This window comes from Bos indicus, chromosome 10 (genome assembly GCF_029378745.1).
Source record: "Bos indicus isolate NIAB-ARS_2022 breed Sahiwal x Tharparkar chromosome 10, NIAB-ARS_B.indTharparkar_mat_pri_1.0, whole genome shotgun sequence".
Classification (NCBI taxonomy): Eukaryota; Metazoa; Chordata; class Mammalia; order Artiodactyla; family Bovidae; genus Bos; species Bos indicus.
This window is the reverse complement of record NC_091769.1, coordinates 84,631,196-84,650,188: the sequence shown is the minus strand read 5'-3', so window position 1 is coordinate 84,650,188 and position 18,993 is coordinate 84,631,196. Positions and strand designations below refer to the sequence as shown.

Genomic DNA, 18,993 nt, shown 5'->3' with positions numbered 1-18,993 from the left:
GCTGCGATTCATAGGGTCACAAAGAGTTGGACATGACTGAGCGACTGATCTGATCTGATCTGAAGTATGTATATATTAGATCTTTTATAGTTTTTCTTGCCAAGAGAATTGGTCTAATACAATCTACCCTATAATAATTTGTAATGGATGTTAGATCTTTTTTTGCATCATAAATATCATATGCTGTTCAGTATTTTTCATCTTTTTTTCTCATCTGTTCTTCATCTATGTATTTTCTGTTGACCTGTTTTCTATTTCGTTTAGTGTCCAATCTGTTATAAGGATGTGTTTTATTATTAATTTTATATTATGTATTTTTTAGTTCTAGAATTTTAATTAGTTATTTTTCTCGTTGTACATTCCATTTCTGTGGTGAAATTCTCATCTACTTTGCTGAACATATTAAACACAGTTATTTTAAAGTCTGTGTCTAATAATTAGAATTTCTAGATCCCCTTTTGATCTTTTTATCTTGTCTTCTTTTTCTTGTGGCTTTCAGTCATTTGGTCTTGTCTCCTAGAATTGCTAGTAATTTAAAAAATGAATGTCAAACATTAAGTATGAGAAATGATAGAGGCTGTTAATGGTGATATTGTTCACTGGAGAGGATTTAATTTTCTTCTGGTAATAGTTAAAAGTAGGAGCAGATGACCTTGATTCAATACAGGCTTGGGATGACTTGAGGCTTTGTTTTAGGCTTCCTAAGGGTTGGTTTAAATCCAGTTTCCCTTTAGTCCTGTCCTTCAGAGGTATCAAATAGAATTCTGCGGTGTTTGCCAGGGCCTCTCCATCTTGGCAGGCTCTGAACTATAAATTTTCTTTTCCTTGTATTGTGAGACTACCAAAAGTTCTACTTACCTTTTTTGCTTTAAAATAGGCACTTTGCTTGGTTTTTGGCCTCTTGCCCCCACACAGGTTAGGATTCAATAAATACCCTGAGGGCAAAAACAGTACAGCATGTTCAGACTTTTCTGTGATTGTCTTTTCTCTGAAATCTTAGCCCCTCAAATCCTGCTTGTCTGATAAGCCCTGAACTCTGATTTCTATGTCTGCAGGTCTGTGAGACTGCTGAACATTCTAGCTTGCAGCTAGTTGCCTCAAGAGGAGAAATCACTGGAGAATGTTAGGCTTAACTATGCATTTCGTTTTTTGCCTGTATTTTGTCTTCTCACATCCTGGCTGTCTTCCTTGTTTACTTTTTGTTTTTAAATTCAATTTTTAGTTTTTCTTGCCAAGAGAATTGGTCTGATACAATCTACTCTATAATTATTTGTAATGGATGTCTCTAGTTGTTATTAAATCATTTATCAATATTATTAATTTATAATAATAAGGCATTATTATCAATTTAAAGCATGTATTAATCATTGCAATCAACTTGATGTATGAGTATCCTGCCTTTATGTACCTTATATTCTTTAGGGAGGAGAGCTACCAAGAACACATTTATTTATATTGTGATAAACAGTAGAGGAGACAAACAAGGTATTATGAGTTTATTGTAGAGTTTTAGCTCTATAGAGTTTATTATAGAGGTTTAGTTCAGATGATATGGGTGATCAAAGATAGCTACTTTGAGAAAGTGATATTTGAACAGAGCTCTGAAGTGTGAATGGCAACCTACTCCAGTGTTCTTGCCTGGAGAATCCCAAGGACGGTGGAGCCTGGTGGGCTGCCATCTATGGGGTCACACAAGAGTCGGACACGAAGTGTCTTAGCAGCTGAAGTGTGAATAGAATTATTCAATATCTCTGAACCAGAATGTTCGTATGTGTTAAATACCAATAATAGAAGAATTGAATGAGCTCAACAAATGAATGATAAATTCATAAATGAATGATAAATGAGCTCAGTAAATGATGAATGTGCTCAATAAATGATGGGCTTTTTTTTTACTATTATGGGCTTCCCTGATGGCTCAGATGGTGTAGAATCTGCCTGCAATCCAGGTGACCTGGGTTTGATCCCTGGGTCAGGAAGATTCCCTTGAAGGGAATGGCTACCCAGTCAATGGCTACTCCAGTATTCTTGCCTGGAGAATCCCAAGGACGGTGGAGCCTGGTGGGCTGCCGTCTATGGGGTCACATAAGAGTCGGACACGACTGAAGTGACTTAGCAGCTGAAGTGTGAATAGAATTATTCAATATCTCTGAACCAGAATGTTCGTATGTGTTAAATACCAATAATAGAAGAATTGAATGAGCTCAACAAATGAATGATAAATTCATAAATGAATGATAAATGAGCTCAGTAAATGATGAACGTGCTCAATAAACGATGGGCTTTTTTTACTATTATGGGCTTCCCTGATGGCTCAGATGGTGTAGAATCTGCCTGCAATCCAGGTGACCTGGGTTTGATCCCTGGGTCAGGAAGATTCCCTTGAAGGGAATGGCTACCCAGTCAATGGCTACTCCAGTATTCTTGCCTGGAGAATTCCACGAACAGAGGAGCCTGGCTAGCTACGGTCCATGGAATTTCAGAGAGTCAGACTGAGCAACGAACACTTTGACTTTTTACTATTTTACAACTATAATCCATGAACTTTGCTCTCAAGGTATCTGAACTCTATGGGACATGATGTACACCAATAATTACAATACGTAAACAGTAATAAGGCCTTAAGCAGTGAAAAAAAGTGGTGATCAGAGGGAGCAGATGTTACATTCAGTTTTGGAGATTAGGACTGTTTAATGATGAATGTAATATATATACTAGACTTGAAGCTTGCCATTTCAAAAGCGAATTTAACATATAGCTATCTCATTTGTAAACTTTTACATTTTATCAGGCATAGCAACCAAATTTCTGATTTGTTCCCTTCATCCTACTCCACCTTATATCTTTCTGTGTCTCAGTAAACAGCAACTCTGTCCTTGCAGTTGCTCACCCCAGCAACCTTAAGGTCATTTTTCATTCTTCACTTTCTCTCACAATGTTCATTCAATTCATCAGCAAAATCCTGTCACCTCCATTCTTAAGATACATCTTAAGATAACATGTCCTGGAAAATGTTGCGTATTGTGAATTTATTCATTTGGTGAAAGTGTTACAACTGCTTCTCCAGGTGTGATCTCTTCTGGAGCTAGGGGCACAGATAGTGGATCACATACCTCTCTGACCTATCTTATCTCCACTTCTATCAGTCTGGTCCAAGCCACTATCACCTCTCACCTGGTTTAGTTTCAGTTCAGTCGCTCAGTTGTGTCTGACTCTTTGCAATCCCGTGGACTGCAGTACGCCAGGCTTCCCTGTCAATCACCAATTCTCAGAGTTTACTCAAACTCATGTCCATTGAGTCGGTGATGCCATCCAACCATCTCATCCTGTGTCGTCCCCTTCTCCTTCCACCTTCAATCTTTGCCAGAATCTTTCCCTTCAGTCTTTTTCCAGGGTCTTTTCAGATGAGTCAGTTCTTCACATCAGGTGACCAAAGTATTGGAGTTTCAGCTTCAGTCCTTCCAATGAATATTCAGGACTGATTTCCTTTAGGATGGACTGGTTGGATCTTCTCGCTGTCCAGGGGACTCTCAAGAGTCTTCTCCAACACCACAGTTCAAAAGCATCAATTCTTCAGTGCTCATCTTTCTTTATAGTCCAACTCTCACATCCATACATGGCTACTGGAAAAACCATAGCTTTGACTAGATGGACCTTTGTTGACAGAGTAATGTCTCTGCTTTTTAATATGCTGTGTAGGTTGGTCATAACTTTTCTTCCAAGGAGCAAGCGTCTTTTGATTTCATGGCTGCAGTCACCATCTGCAGTGATTTTGGAGCCCCCAAAAATAAAGTCTGTCACTATTTCCGCTGTTTCCCCATCTGTTTGCCTTGACGTGATGGGACCAGATGCCATGATCTTAGTTTTCTGAATGTTGAGTTTTAAGCCAACTTTTTCACTCTTCTCTTTCACCTTCATCAAGAGGCTCTTTAGTTCTTCTTCACTTTGTGCCATAAGGGTGGTGTCATCTGCATATCTGAGGTTATTGATATTTCTCCCGACAATCTTGATTCCAGCTTGTGCTTCATCCAGCCCAGTGTTTCTCATGATTTACGCTGCATATAAGTTAAATAAGCAGGGTGACAATATACAGCTTTGACATACTCCTTTTCCTATTTGGAACCAGTCTGTTGTTCCATGTCCAGTTCTAACTGTTGACCTGCATACATATTTCTCAAGAGGCACATCAGGTGGTCTGGTATTCCCATCTCTTGAATTTTCCACAGTTTGTTGTGATCCACACAGTCAAAGGCTTTGGCGTAGTCAATAAAGCAGAAGTAGATATTTTTCTGGAACTCTCTTGCTTTTTCAGTGATCCAATGGATGTTGGCAATTTGATCTCTGGTTCCTGTGCCTTTTCTAAAACCAGCTTGAACATCTGAAAGTTGACAGTTCACGTACTGTTGAAGCCTGGCTTGGAGAATTTTGAGCATTACTTTACTAGTGTGCGAGATGAGTGCAATTGTGTGGTAGTTTGAACATTCTTTGGCATTCCCTTTCTTTGGGATTGGAATGGAAACTGCCCTTTTCCAGTCCTGTGGCCACTGCTGAGTGTTCCAAATTTGCTGGCATATTGAGTGCAGTACTTACACAGCATCATCTTTTAGGATATGAAAGAGCTCACCTGGAATTCCATCACCTCCACTTGCTTTGTTTGTGGTAATGCTTCCTAAGGCCCAGTTGACTTTGCATTCCAGGATGTCTGGTTCTAGGTGAATGATCATACCATCATGATTATCTGGGTTGTGAAGTTCTTTTTTGTATTGTTCTTCTGTGTATTCTTGCCACCTCTTAATATCTTCTGCTTCTGTTGGGTCTGTACCATTTCTGTCCTTTATTGTGCCCATCTTTGCATGAAATGTTCCCTTGGTATCTCTAATTTTCTTGAAGAGATCTCTAGTCTTTCCCACTCTATTGTTTTCCTCTATTTCTTTGCATTGCTCACCGAGGAAGGCTTTCTTATCTCTCCTTGCTATTATTTGGAACTCTCCATTCACATGTGTATATTTTTGCTTTCCTCCTTTGCCTTCAGCTTCTCTTCTTTGCTCAGCTATTTGTAAAGCCTCAGCTGAGGAAATTCCTCTCTCTTCCTAGTTTGCTGAGAGTTTTTATCAGGAATGAGTGTTGGATTTTGTGAAATGCCTTTTCGATATCTCTTGATAACGATCACGTGACTTTTCTTTTTACCCTCTTAATGTGATGGATTGCATTAAATAGTTTTCAAATGTTGAATCAGCCTTGACTAACCTGAGATTAGTCACTGGGTTGTTGTGTATAATTCTTTTTATGCATTGTTGGATTTCATTTGCTACTATTCCTAGTCACATTTTTATTAACTAATAGTTTTATTAGACCCCTTCATGGCATACTGATCAATTGAAGCTTTGAAAAATAGCCATATATATTAGATGATAGCATTGAGGTCAGATTTTTTTCCCTCCATAGACTGAACTGGTTAAATTTAACAGGATGGAATTTAGAACACATTATGAAAGATTTTTTTAGAATCAGTTCAATATGCACAGTTAATGGCACAAACTGTCTTTTTTTTAATTCTGGCTCTGTCACTTAGATGCTGTGAAACTTTGAGCAGGTTATTTCATCTCTCCATTTCTCAGTTTATTCATCTATAAAAGGAGGGTACTGATGGTACTTATCATGTAACGTTTGTAATGTTGTTTTGAAATATAAAGTAATATACATTAATCATTTAAGACAATAGCTGGGACATAGTAAGGGCTGATTAACTGTTACCTGTGGTTATTATAAAGTTCTACACTTGAGGTTCAAACTCAGTTGTTTAGGATTTGAGTGGTATGATTTAGCACAACTGAGAAAGATTAGATATCTTAGTCTTTTGTTGACTGTAAACATAGGGGAGTGATAGTGTATTTGGATTTGATAAAAATTAATGTACTTTAAAGTTCTAAGAGTGGTTAACAGGCCCGATTTTACCTCAATTTCCCAATGAAATTGTTTAAAAGAAAAACAAAAGAAAAGGAAAAACAAAAAAGCCCTTTGCCAGAATCTAGGAGACATTACTTTGCCAACAAAGGTCCGTCTAGTCAAGGCTGTGGTTTTTCCAGTGGTCATGTATGGATGTGAGAGTTGGACTGTGAAGAAAGTTGAGTGCCGAAGGATTGATGCTTTTGAACTGTGGTGTTGGAGAAAACTCTTGAGAGTCCCTTGGACTGCAAGGGGATCAAACCAGTCCATTCTAAAGGAAATCAGTCCTGGGTGTTTATTGGAAGGACTGATGCTGAAGCTGAAACTCCAATACTTTTGGCCACCTCATGCGAAGAGCTGACCCATTGGAAAAGACCCTGATGCTGGGAGGGATTGGGGGCAGGAGGGGAAGGGGACGACAGAGGATGAGGTGGCTGGATGGCATCACCAACTTGATGGAAATGAGTTTGAGTAAACTCCGGGAGTTGGTGATGGACAGGGAGGCCTGGTGTGCTGCAATTCATGGGGTTGCAGAGTCGGACACGACTGAGCGACTAAGCTGAACTGAACTGAGGAGAAATATGTAGTTACTTACAAAGTAGAGGATCTGGATTGAGAAAAACCAATCTAAATATTGGCTAAGATTCAGTGAAGGAAGGAAAATGTTTCATGACTTTTTTCTCATGTTCTGACCTGAAGACATAGTTTAACACCAACTGAAAAATTGATCTGCACTTCTTTCTTCATGATTTTCAAGCTTAAGAAATTATTCGTATAAAAGTAACCTTTCCTTTCTCAGTGAGACCTAAACTGAACATGCTATCTAATATTGCAAACTATTTTGTTGAATTTTTCTATAACTTTTATTTTTTAAGTGACTATACAGTTTCCTTAGGTTTATAGTTTATCTCTCCCACAACTAGAATTCTAAGTCTCATGAAGTCTTTTTTCACTGAAGCACCTAGAACAGTATGTAGGACAACATAGTTACTCAGTAAATGTTTGCTGAATTAGTTAGATGAACAAAATCTTAGACTGATTCTCAGTATATTACTGCTGCTGCTGCTAAGTCTCGTCAGTCATGTCCGACTCTGTGCGACCCCATAGACGGCAGCCCACCAGGCTCCCCCGTCCCTGGGATTCTCCAGGCAAGAGCACTGGAGTGGGTTGTCATTTCCTTCTCCAGTGCATGAAAGTGAAAAGTGAAAGTGAAGTCACTCAGTCGTGTCTGACTCTTAGCGACCCCATGGACTGCAGCCTACCAGGCTCCTCCATCCATGGGATTTTCCAGGCAGGAGTACTGGAGTGGGGTGCCATTGCCTTCTCCAGTATATTACTAGTAAAAGCAATAGGAACTTTAATTCAAGTCAGGGGAGGGGCCTGGAGTTCTGCCTCCAGGTCCTGCCCTTTTCCACCTTGTGGCATCTAAGTAGCATGGTTTGAAAACTGTTTTGCAAGCAATGATCTATGAAGTTGCTGGAGTTGCCCATTTTATTTTATCCTTCTTTCTGTATCTTGAAATAGTAATTCCCAGAAAACATCTGGCCTCAGTGGAATGGTAGTAAATACATGTGATTGGCTACAGAATGGCTCATTTCCTATGGGAAATATACTTTCTAAACTGTAAAGCTCTATTACAACCACTGGTTGAGAGAACTCCTGGTAACACTGCTACTGCTGCTGCTGCTAAGTCACTTCATTCGTGTCCAATTCTGTTTGACCTCATAGACGGCAGCCCACCAGGCTCCCCCGTCCCTTGGATTCTCCAGGCAAGAACACTGGAGTAGGTTGCCATTTCCTTCTCCAGTGCATCAAAGTGAAAAGGGAAAGCAAAGTTGCTTAGTCGTGTCTGACTCTTAGCGACCCCATGGACTGCAGCTCACCAGGCTCCTCCGTCCATGGGAGTTTCCAGGCAAGAGTACTGGAGTGGGGTGCCATCACCTCCTCTGGTAACACTGCATATGACATCAGTTCAGAATATCAGAGGACATTATCATGCTAACCTTTTAGATACTAAACAAAAGAAAAGAAAAAAATCAGCAAAGAAAATCAATAAAGTTGGGATAAAACCCTAAAATGTAAATAGAAACAAATCTATAGTGTTTCAAATTATAGCATAAACACACTGAAAGGGGAAAAATAAGTATAAACACGCTGAAGGGGGAAAAATAAGTAACCCAAGTAACTTTTGAGCATCCTGTACTTTGAAACTCAAAAAGAGCTATAAACAAATAACCCTAATTTATAGGCTATATTTGTGATGGTATGAATTGGCAACTTTGAAACTATTTTCTATCTATATTAGGATTCAACAAATGAATAAGTATATTAAGGATAATGGGAGCCAGGTTTTTCAATTGTTGGAGAAGGTAGTTTTATATATATATATATATATATATATAGAAGAAAAGACTCCAGTAAATCCTGTGATGTTGGATTTGAATTGGAAATTATGAACTCATGATTTTTAACATTTATTTATATAAAGATAGAAATATACATGTATGCATGTATACACTTATGTATCTTTCTCTTAGGGATGTGTATAATTGTATGTATAGATATATGTATATGCATGTACATACACATATGTGTATATGCATACACATATATGTGTGTCTATATTCCAGCTTTGTTTGCTAAGAGGCCTTGAAGCAATTGCAGTGAACGTACCTAACTCCCATATGCTGATTTCTAAATCATTCTCCACTTAAAGGAAACCAGAGCTCTTTGGAGAAATGGCTGATCCCAGGAAGAACTGGGTCAGGGAAAGTACAAGAGGAGTCTGGAACATACTGTTGTTTCAGAAAGAAAGGAGGTAGTCAAAGAATGATGGGGATGTGTCAAAAGGAACAAGAACCAGTGTGGAGAAGCATCCACGGGCCAAATGAATGATGATAGTTACAGATTATAAACTATTGAAAAAATAAGAACCATACACATATAAGTAAATGAATGAATAAATGACTTAAGTTGGGGAGAAGGGAAAGTTCTTCATTAAAATGGCTAATAAATATAGAACTGTTGGAATTAGAAAATGGCGTTTGGGAACAATTAAAATAGTACTTTCACTCAAGAATCCCCTGCAGGTACCAAACTATGGAGTAAAGTTTGATGAGGAATATGATATTTACATAGTCTCAAGACAATTCCTAACAATATATTTACTTATTACAAAGAGAAAAGCAGTAACTTCACGGTGCAGAATCTTGGCAGATACTCATTAACCAAGTGATCAAAGTTAGCATCACTGGTAATAGAACCTGTAACCTCTTGTGGCTTCTGATGTGATGCAGTGAGAAGCACCCAACATTACTTGTGACATTCCTACAAAAAATGCATAGCCTGAATTTAAACATGAGAGACCATCAGACAAACCTAAATTGAAGAACATTATACAAAATATTAAATGGTCTGTGTTCTTTAAAAATATCAGTCTTATAGGACACAGGCTGAGAAACTGTTCCAGTTGGTTGGATTCTAAAAGAGGCATTACCACTAAATGCAGTGCATGATTCTGAATTGAATTCTGGACTGGGGAAATAGGTAGCTTTAAAAGACATTTTTTTAAGCAGTTAATGATATTTGAATATGGGCTGTAATTATATAGTAGAAATTTTAACATTGACACAATACTGATTTGGTTAGGTATACTGTAGTTATCTAAGTGAATATTTGTATTCCTGGGAAACTATATGAAAAAAAATATTGAGCGCTAAAGTGCTAAGTGTCTGCAACTCACTCTCATGTGGTTCAGAAAAAAAATGTGAGGAGGAAAGAGACTGACAAAGCAAATGGGGTAAAATGTAAATAGTGATATTTGCAAATTTTCTTTAAGTTACATAAAAAATTTACCTAAAAATTCCTGAATTAAAATACTTGAGTTGTGATTGAACTGACTTGATCTTATTAATGATTTGTAGAATTCATGAAAAGGACAAAAAGTTATTCTCATCATTTAGAGAAAGTAGCAAAGCAAATGCTGATCAAGTAGAAAAACTCCAAATTATTAGGATATAGAACAGAAGGATTTTTTTGTTTGGATTTTTGTCATGGCTTAGTAACCTCGGGCATCTCACATCCTATGTTCATTTCCTTAAACTTTTATGAAATAGGTCATTTAAGGACTTCTTAAACATTTCCTATATAGCTAATTTTTTTTAAGTGCTTTGTAAAAATTAAATGACCTTTGTTCCAGACAGATCATTTAATAATTTTATTAAGAAAAATTGAGGGCCATTTTGGCCATTATTTGTTAAAAGGGGGTGTTTTGGGGGATAGAAGTTCTTTCTTTATTGAATCTTTGAGCTACAATGAATGCAGTCATTTTAATAATTATCTTTATGTAATATACCATTTTAATAATATAATTTACATTTTAAACTAATAACATTCATAAAAATGCACCTTGGTGATAGTATTGATGAACTCTTTTAACAAAATTATCCTATAGGATTTTTGTATAATTTCTATTTTTCCTATTTTAAATTGACTTTTGTATTGTATTACTAAAATGACCCCTTCAAAGAAACACCTAACCTTATAACAGATAGATGTATTATTGGCAAATGCAGGTGTTGATAGAAATCTCATTATTCATTGTAAAATTATTTTATTGCGATTCTAAAGACAGCAGTAGTGACAGTTTCAGTTGTTTTGACTAGTGTAAAATTCCAGGTGTAAACAGACACAATTATTCTTCAGTGGTAATGATAGTTCTAACCTATTTCGATGATGTGTCTGCTTCTGTTTTTCTCTTACAAAAATTCCTTTCTACTATTGGTGGGAATCACTCCTTCTTGACACCCCTCTTCCTGTTTTGGGCCCCTTGAATACTACTGGTCTTAGAAAGTGTATGCCTGGAATGGGATTCATGGGAGTTGTTGTCAAGAGACAACAATGTCTTTTCTGTTTGGCTCTTTCTCTGTGTATATATGGTATTTTATATTTCAGAGATTCAGTAGTTTACCTGTAGGGATTTGACTGCTATTCAGAGGAATGATTTATTATTAGAGGAGTTATGGTTCTGTTTGTGTGTGGATCTTACAGTTGCTGTGGTGACTTGAAGTGGTCATCTTCGTTACAACATAATAAAGCTCTGATTTCTGGGGGAAGTTGTGAGCCTCCTCTTTTTATTTCGTGTATCTGTGGGTTTTTTTTGATTTATCATATCCATGTAATGTATCAATAATTATGTTACTAACAACAATTTTGTGAGATGTTTATTATTCTCATTTTACAGATGAGGAAACTGAGGCTTGGTGAAGTTACGAAAGTTGTCCAAAGTCACACAGCTTGTAAAGGGCACATTCAAGATTCAGAGCCAGGTCTGTCCAATTTCAAAACTCTTAATCATGGCCATGAAACTTTGCAAGAGCTGTGAAGTATCAACCTGTGATAAGTTGTATTGATATTAATATTGCTTAACTGTCGTTTAACTCTTATTCATAATTTTTGATGGTTTTTTCATCTGTAATAATTTTGTGTGTGTTTTAACTATCGTGAAAAGAAATATGAAATAATAATGTGGGTCTGGGCTCTGGAGACAGCTACCTGGGTATGAATCACTAAGCTGCTCCACTTACTTGTGTGACGCTGAGAAAGTTACTTAACTTTTCTGTACCTCAGTTTTCCTATCTGTAAAATGGTGATCGTAATATAATCTGCCTGATATAGGTTGTTGTGAAGATTAAACGATTTAAAGTATGCAGAGCACTTGGGCTTCCCTTGTGACTCATCTGGTAGAGAATCCGCCTGGCCTGTGGGAGACCTGGGTTCGTTCAGTCCCTGGGTTGGAAAGATCCCCTGGAGAAGGGAAAGGCTACCTACTTCAGTATTCTGGCCTGGAGAATTCCGTGGACTCTATAGTCCATGGGGTCGCAAAGAGTCAGACACTACTGAGTGACTTTCACTTTCACTTTTCATACAAGGCACTTGTAATGGTGCCTGGCACACAGTAAGCATTCAGTAAATGTAAACTATTAGTATTACCATCTCCTAGCAACCAGTAAGGGAAAAGGCAATGGCACCCCACTCCACTCCTGGAAAATCCCATGGATGGAGGAGCCTGGAAGGCTGCAGTCCATGGGGTCGCTAAGAGTCGGACACACCTGAGCGACTTCCCTTTCACTTTTCACGTTCACACATTGGAGAAGGAAATGGCAACCCACTCCAGTGTTCTTGCCTGGAGAACCCCAGGGACGGAGCAGCCTGGTGGGCTTCCATCTATAAGGTCACACTGAGTCAGAGACGACTGAAGCGATTTAGCAGCAGCAGCAGCAGCAACCAGTAAAACAGATGATCATTATTTCTAATTCTCTGTTAGGAAATTTGGATAAAGCAAAGTTTAAGCAGCACACGATACCTACATAAACCAAAATTAAATTGAATAAGTTAGACCTAAAGAAAATCATTCATTTGATCAAATTCAGATCCATTGTAAAGCCGACTTGGAAACTGCTTCTGGGTCTTACATGTATAAGGACTACATACAGGTCCATAGGAGCTCAATATGACCACTGTATCATGAATGTTTTGTCTGTTTTCCTCTTGTAAGTGGAATTTGTATTCAAAATGTTTACGATTTTAGGTGACTTAAGGAGATTGTGTTTTGGCAGTGTTCACAGATAATTATCAAGAATGAAAACTTTACTTGTTGTGTAAAATGTTGGCAGTGTTTCATTACTTGCAGGAGTGGTTATTAGAACTTCCATTGTGGACACTGTGCACACTGATTGAGCTTTGAACCGGTGGGACCACAGCACATTCAACCAGAACTGAGCCATGTACTTACTGATCACATGCTCTTCACTCTTATTCCTTGTAGCGGCCTCAGAATTCTAAAGTGTAATATCAACTCTTGTTACAATTTAGTAAAGTAAAATACCTATAATTAGTGCCTAGTAAGTTTATACCAATTGCAAAAATATCTATCAAAGGGAGTAATTTGAGTCAAGTTATGTGAAAGTTCAAAAGCTCTTATTAAAAATAGGACTTGGTTTGTATATGAGCCCAAGACGTCAGAGGCTTTAATCTATACATGCATTTAATTTATTCTTTTTATTATATTGAGCCTTCCTCTCCTCAAACATAGTGTCTCTTTCTAGCTATTTAGATATTTTTTATTTATTTATGGCTGTGCTGGTTCTTCATTGCTGCTCACACTTTCTCTAGTTGCAGTGAATGGGAGCTACTCTTATTTGCGGCGCACAGACTTCCTACTGTGATGGCTTCTCTTGTCGCAGAGCATGAGCTCTAGGGTGCGAGGGCTTCAGCAGTTGTGGCATGTGGGCTCAGTATCTGCAGTCCCCAGGCTCTAGAGCACAGGCTCAATAGTTGTGGGGCACGGGCTTAGTTGCTCCAGGGCAGGTGGATCATCTTGGAACAGGGCTAGAACCTGTGTCTCCTGCATTGGCAGGTGGGTTCTTTACCATTGAGCCATTAGGAAAGCCCCTTAGATATTTAAAAATATCTTTCAATAGTTTCTTTTTCTCATAAGTCTCTCAAATCTCCTCTTAAATTTAATTATTATTGTTGTTAAATTTTTAAATAGTTTTTCCTCTTTTTTTTTTTACATTTTCAATTTACTGATAGAAACTTTTTTGGTATATAGATCTCTGTTCAGCCACCTTAGCTGAAGTATGATGATTGCAATTGTGTCTTTCTTTCCCGTGCTTACAAAGTTTCTTTCTCTTGCCTTGCTATGCTAGTTAGGACTTTGAGTACAGTGTTCAATACAAGTGTTAAAGAGGGCATTCTTACATTGCACTTAGCTTTTAAAAAGAAGCGGTCCATTAATAATAATGCAACAAAGATCCTGCATACTGCAAGGATGACTGAGTCAGCCAAATAAGTAAATAAACATCTCTAAAAAATAAAAGTACTTGCATTTTAAAAAAAGAAAAAGAAAAGGGATAAGTGAAGATATACAAGGCAAATGGAAATGAAACAATCACAAAAGAAAGTGTTGCTGTGTGACCACTCCTTTCAGTGACTGTTTTTTCTCCCTTTCCTGATAGCAAACTTTAGTAAAGAACTGATAGTCCATATCATTGAGGTGTTTTGAGGAAGACTCAAAAAGATTAATTTTGTGTTAATCATAGAATAGTCATTTTCTTTTTTTTTCCCTTCTCTTCCTCCTTTTTCTTTTTCTTTTCTTCTCCCTTCTTCTCTTTCTTTTTCTTCATTCTTGAATTGGGATGTATCTGTCATATTGGCGCGCGTGTTACTTTTGATATTTCACAGTTCAGTTCAGTCGCTCAGTCTTGTCCGACTCTTTGTGACCCCATGAATTGCAGCACGCCAGGCCTTCCTGTCCATCACCATCTCCCAGAGTTCACTCAGACTCACATCCATCGAGTCGGTGATGCCATCCAGTCATCTCATCCTCTGTCATCCCCTTCTCCTCCTGCCCCCCATACCTCCCAGCTAATGAACAGTTATTAACAATTTTGGCAGCATTTCTGTTTGGAACATAAAATAATGATATATCTTGCCATCAGTTGATGGCATCTTAGCTTTGATGAAATATACATTTTTACATACATACCATGACTCTGTCCTACCCCATCCTCTACTTGAAATGCTTTGAAATGTTTTGTTTTTTGTCTCTCCCATCCTGTGCGTATATTATTCAAGATCTTAATGGAAGAAATAATCCTTATTTTGTCATCCTGGCTCCTCTTCCTGCAGCACTTAGCACAATACTTTGTTGGGCACAAGGTTGTATGTAACAATTACGGGAAGTATGTAGATATACTGAATCATAGCACAGACTGTGACACATGTATATTAGTGACTGGTTTTTTAGCTTCTTGGTGAGAAGAGATTAATACCTACATTAGTTAAGATTATTTTAAATATAAAGAACAGAGCCCAGTGCTTCCTACATTAAGCAAGTTAGAGAGTTTATTGGATGGATGTTTAGTCATCTGATGACGTTCAAGAAAGTTTAACCGATGAAACAAACAAAAAAAGTGATTAAAGGAAATTCCCTGGTTGTCCAGTGGTTAGGACTCCACACTTCCACTGTAGGGGGCATGGGTTCGATCCTTGTTGAGGAACTAAGATCCTTACAAGCCACACAGGGCACAGCAAGAAAAAGAAAGAAAGAAAGACAGTTTAAAAATAGAAAGCACTGTGAAGGAAAATGAAGAGAATAGTAACAGTAAAGAATTACAGGGACTTCCCTGGTGGCCCAGTGGCTAAGACTCCAAGCTCCCAATGCAGGGGCTGATCCCCGGTTGAGGAAATAGATTCCACATGCCACAACTAAAGAGTTCATGCGCCACAACTAGAAGATCCTGTATACCACAACTAAAGATCCCCCGTGCTTCATCTAAGACCTGACATAGCCAAATAAATAAAAATTAAAAAATAATAAACTATACTGAGATATTTTTTAAAAGGAATTATAAAGGATGGTATTTAGAGAAGAAAAGAAAGCTTCATGAATGAGGTAACATTTAGGTTGAGACTTGAAGTGTGAATGGAAGACAGGCATTCTTGAAGTTTTTGAGAGAAAAATATTTTAGACAGAGGGAAACAGCAGGCCCAGAGAGGGAAAGAGCTTGCAGTTAACTGAAAGAGAATACTGGTTATTTGAGGAGAGTGTCACTCTGAGGTAGGAGAGGCAGGCAAGGGCTGTACCATAACATGGTAGTATCTGCTCTGCATTTGTGAAGTGCTGGCCACTGTTCCAGGCACTTCTCAAGCAGTGTTAGTTGTTATGCCGTATTGACTGTCTGAATGCTAAGAGTTTGGATTTAACTTGAAGATGCATTGGGAAGCCATGGAACTATTATTCAGTGCCCTGATCCATTTTTAAAGATTACACTGAATGCTTTGTTCACAGTTGATCAAAGGGGGACAGCAGAGGAAATTGAAATAAATACTAGTCGATGGTTTATACTAGTTCATGTAGGAGATGCAGTAACCTTGGACCATGGTCCTTTATGGTAGAGGTGGAGAGCAGTGGACAGATTTAAGATACGTTTACAAGTCTTGTTGATGGCTTGGATAAAGGGAGAGGGTTGTGAGGGGAAGGAAGGAGTCAGATTGGAGAAGGTTAAAGAGTTGAAGAGATGATGTGTGTAGATAATTTGTAGTTATTTAGAACTACAGAAAAGGAGAGCAGAGCTGTTTTTAACCTTCTTATTTCCATCATTTTTCCAGTGCCATTTCTGTCTTTTTTAAATTCTTGGAACCAAATATATTTTTATTCTAGTCTGCCTCTCCAGATTGCAGCACCTTTTTCTCATCCCACACTTGACAGATGCTTAGAGGAGGAAAGTCAGTTAAAAAGTAGGCTAGCATTCTCAGCAGTTCTGCCCTTTTTCATCAAGATGTTCCTTGCTAAATCAGTCCTTGCTATATCAGAGCAAAACCATTTTGTTCTATAAGTAAAGGTTTAATTCTTGAAGGAACAGCATTTTAGGAAGTCAGTCTCTGTATATGTGTGTTATGGGATTAGGGGTGATGGTCATACATGTTTTTTATCTGTTAAGTCTCAACATACCTTAAAAGATAAAGTTAAGAATAGCTGAATCACCAATTCAGTTCACCAGTTGTTTTCTCAATTGAAAGGCAAGTGATAAACTAAAAGATAAAATTGGTTGTGTAACTGAAAAAAACTCTCAGAAGAGATAGCCTTTTTTTTTTAATGTTTCTTAAATATATATAGGTTCAGCTTTTGAAACCACCTTTGACTGCAATTTTAAGTAGACAGTCTTTCCTTATTTTTTGAAGCTCTAGTTTTCCATTATTTTTAAGGAGTGAATAAAGAAGCCATGTATCAAAACAAAAGAATTTTGTGGATAAGATGAAAATTAGTAAGGCAGAAATCTGAAATTAAAGTCAGGTAATAGGTGGGAGGGGGGTTCAGGATGGGGAACACATGTACACCCGTGGCGGATTCTTGTAGATGTATGGCAAAACCAATACAATATTGTAAAGTAATTAGCCTCCAATTAAATTTAAATTTAAAAAGTCAGGTAATAGATAAGGATCATAGAATGCTGTTTAAATAAGTGTTTCTTAAGTTTTTAGGATTAATAGTTACAGAATCCTTTGAGATTCCAAAGAAAGTTGAAGAATCTGGCCTCAGAAAATGCACAGAAGCATGAGCATTCAGATTTGAACATAATCTTAGGGCATTTCTAAATCTGAAGAGCCTATGGGGGTACAGGCTGCCCTGGTCAAGAACATGTGGTCTGAATCAGGGCTGGGAAGTAGTGGCTAGAGAGCATCAACACTCAAACTGTGACAGTAATCTCTTTTCAAATACTAGCCTTTCAGGCAGCCCAAACTCAATTTGTTGTTATTTTTTAAACTTTTGGTCTGACAGCTGATAACATAATTTTTAGTTTTAGCTGTTGAAAATTATTCTTAAATTTTTTACTTTGAAAATGCTGTAGAAAAGCAGTTACTGTATATGTGTAATCTAGAAAAATGATATAGGTGAACTTATCTGCAAAGCAGAAATAGAGACACAGAGATAGAGAACAAACATGATACCATACGTGGTGGCGGGGGTGGTGGGATGAATTGGAAGATTGGGATTGGCATATATACACTACCATGTGTAAAACGTATAACTAATGAGAATCGACTGTACTGCACAGGGAACTCTACCCAATGTTCTGTGGTGACCTAAATGGGAAGGAAATCCAAAAAAGAGGGGATATATCTATATCTATATATACTTATATATAGCTGATCCACTTTGCTGTACAGCAGAAACTAACAAAACATTGTAAAGCAACTATACTTCAATAAAAATTAATTTTATAAAATGTCATAGATGGCAGTGTTTTCTGAAATAAGGCAATACAGTATTCAGGATATGCTAAGAAATGAAACTTACTAATAAAGTCAAGGTGAAATACAAACAAATTTCAAATTTACTGACACCTAAGATTATACAGAAGCTGAATAAATATTTCCTTTTAGAACTAGATTTAAAAAGCAAACAAACCAACTCTTTGTTCTCTCTCCTTTTCCATGAATCTGTTTGTAACATGTTTCTCACAAAACTGACCATGAACTTTTAAAGTGAACTTTATTAGTCCTATAGGTTAAGTATTGGACCTATTTCCTTCACTGTTGGTGATGAAGCTGTACTTTGTTACTTTTCCTTTGGCTTAGGGCCTAAGTGGAAAACTAAGCTAGTGATACAACTTAATAAGTTATAAATTATTTCCTGTTAGGCACATTATGCCAGTTAGACCAATGTTTAATGAAATCCAAAATTCTTAAGATTCATTGATTGAGTAGGGGATTGACTAGATAACCTACCTCTAAGCCTTTAGGCCATGCTATAGGAGTCTAGGATTCCTTACATTTTTTCACTTGATCAAATAAAAGGGTTTTTTCCATCACTCTAAATCTTGAAAGCAAGTTCCACATCATAAGAAAAACTAGAAATCAAGGAAAGAAAATGCAAAACCAAAATACTTTGTCTGGGGTATAGTGTTGTAGTTGTTTAGTTGCTAAGTCATGTCTGACTCTTTTGTGACCCCATGGACTGTAGCCTGCCAGGCTCCCCTGTGCATGGGATTTCCCAGGCAAGAATAGTGGAGTAGGGTTACCATTTCCTTCTCCAGGGGATCGTCCCAACTCAAGAATTGAACCTGTATCTCCTGCATTGACAGGCAGATTCTTTTCTACTGTTCAGTTCAGTCACTCAGTCGTGTCCGACTCTTTGCAGCCCCATGGACTGCAGCATGCCAGGCTTCCCTGTCCATCACCAACTCCCGGAGCTTACTCATACTCATGTCCATTGAGTTGGTGCCATCCAACCATCTCATCCTCTGTCATCCCCTTCTCCTCCTGCCTTCAGTCTTTCCCAGCATCAGGGTCTTTTCCAATGAGTCAGTTCTTACCATCAGGTGGCCAAAATATTAGAGTTTCAGCTTCAGTCCTTCCAGTGAATATTCAGGACTGATTTCCTTTAGGAGTGACTGTTTGGATCTCCTTGCAGTCCAAGAGACTCTCAAGAGTCTTCTTCAACACCACAGTTCAAAAGCATCAATTCTTCGGCACTCAGCT

At 37.8% G+C, this 18,993-nt stretch overlaps 1 protein-coding gene across 12 annotated transcripts in view; it reads left to right on the top strand.

Moving 5' to 3' along the window:
- The window catches only part of NUMB (NUMB endocytic adaptor protein), a 160,657-nt gene that overhangs the window by 64,907 nt on the left and 76,757 nt on the right, over positions 1-18,993 (top strand). For 3 of the 12 annotated variants that reach the window (XM_070797829.1, XM_070797830.1, XM_070797832.1), the window contains one exon: positions 11,189-11,273. The exons of the other annotated variants lie outside the window; for them this stretch is intronic. The gene's annotated coding sequence lies outside the window, so the exon portion shown is untranslated. The remainder of the gene's footprint in view (positions 1-11,188; positions 11,274-18,993) is intronic. 12 annotated transcript variants of the gene reach the window in all.